Raw genomic sequence first — 1,670 nt, 5'->3', positions numbered from 1 at the left:
GTAGAAGGTGGGTTATGACATGTTTGGTGGCTTCCCCTGATTGAAGTGAGGCGAGTAAGAACCCACTGTAAGTGTCTATGGGGACGTGGAGATATTTGAGATTGCTGAATTCTGGGTAATGTGTGACATCCATCTGCCATAATTGGTTAGGGAGGAGGCCCCGGGGGTTGACCCCTAGGTGAGGAACTGGTAATAGAGTGACACAGGTGCTACATTGCTTAACTATTTGTCTAGCTTGTTCCCTAGTAATGTTATACATAAGTTGCAAGGACTGGGCATTAAGATGGTGCAGGGAATAAGCTGTGCGTGCTTGTTCAAGGTTGTCTGTGAGCGCTAAGGCTGTTATTTTAGTGGCTATGTCAGCCCTATTGTTTCCTTCTACCAAGGGTCCTGGTAGGCCTGAATGTGCCCTAATGTGGCCCAAGAAAAATGGGGTAGTTCTAAGTCGAATGAGCTGCTGACATTGGAGAAAGAGCCCGGCTAGCTCAGTCGGTAGAGCATGAGACTCTTAATCCCAGGGTTGTGGGTTCGAGCCCCATGTTGGGCGCCACTTGTCCCGTCCCGCGGGATAGTCAACGTAGACCTGCAGGGGAGGGAGTGGGAAATAGGAGAGGTGAAAGACACAAGAAATGGAGACAAGACAGGAGTCTGATCAAGTCTCGTTTATTGGCAGTAAGGCAGAGGCTTAAGTACGGTAGAAGGAGGAAGTAGAAAGGGGGGTGCTTTCCGGGGTGCTGGTGTCCAGGGGACTTCTGTAAAAGGGAACCTCTGGGTGGCAGACAAGGGCCACGTCACAATGGGTAACTGGAGACCACCAAGCTTTTCGCGGGCTTTTTATCGCATCCCGCGGGCTAGTCGGCCATCTTAGATGAGCAGACCGGACCACATGGCTCCGGACCATGCAGCATGTTTTTGGAATTCATCCACATCACAGGGCATATCGACAGTTCATTTCTTTATTGCCGAGTAGTATTCCATAGTACAGATATACCACAATTCTTTATCTGTTCTCCTATTCATGGACAACTGGTATGTTTCCAGTTTGGGGCTATTATGATTAAATCTATGAACATTTATGTATAAGTCTTTTTGTGGACATATGTTTTTGTTTTTCTTGGATAAATACCTAGGAGTGGAATTGCTTGGTCATAGGCTATCATATGCTCAATTGTCTAAGAAACTACTAACAAGTTTTCCAAAGTGGCTGTACCACCTCACCTTTTCACCAACAAGGTACAAGGGTTCCAGGTGCGACCCATCCTCCCCAATACCTGACATGGTCTGTCCCATTCAATTCAGCTATCCTAGTCGGCGTGTGGTGGTACCTCATTGAAATTCCAGTGTCACTTCCCTGACACCTAAGGATATTGAGCACCTCTTTGTGTGCTTGTGGACAATTCCTATAGCCTTTGAAAACACTTTTAAAAGTCTCTGGAGAGATTTGGGCCTAAGTGCCAGTGTCCAGGGGTTTACCTGGCACCTCCTCGTCTTACCCTCCCAGAAGCCTTAGAACCAGCAGCAATCCCCTGAGCCCTTGGGGGAGTAGGGCAGAGGCGGTCTCAGCCTTGATCTCTAGCATTTTCTGAGCAAATAAGGTTCTCTCCCCCAGAGGGACTCTGATGCCAGCCATTAGGAAATAACTTTGGCCACCATGTTGTACATGAACACCC

At 48.0% G+C, this 1,670-nt stretch overlaps 1 non-coding gene across 1 annotated transcript; it reads left to right on the top strand.

Moving 5' to 3' along the window:
• Nucleotides 1-474: 474 nt before the first annotated feature.
• On the top strand, nt 475-547 carry TRNAK-CUU. Its single transcript has one exon. It is a non-coding gene; the product is annotated as a tRNA-Lys (tRNA).
• Nucleotides 548-1,670: the final 1,123 nt, after the last annotated feature.

This window comes from Propithecus coquereli, unplaced genomic scaffold (assembly GCF_000956105.1).
Source record: "Propithecus coquereli isolate 6110/MARCELLA unplaced genomic scaffold, Pcoq_1.0 Scaffold411, whole genome shotgun sequence".
Classification (NCBI taxonomy): Eukaryota; Metazoa; Chordata; class Mammalia; order Primates; family Indriidae; genus Propithecus; species Propithecus coquereli.
Note: the sequence above shows the minus strand (reverse complement) of the source record. Positions and strands in the feature narration are given on the sequence as shown.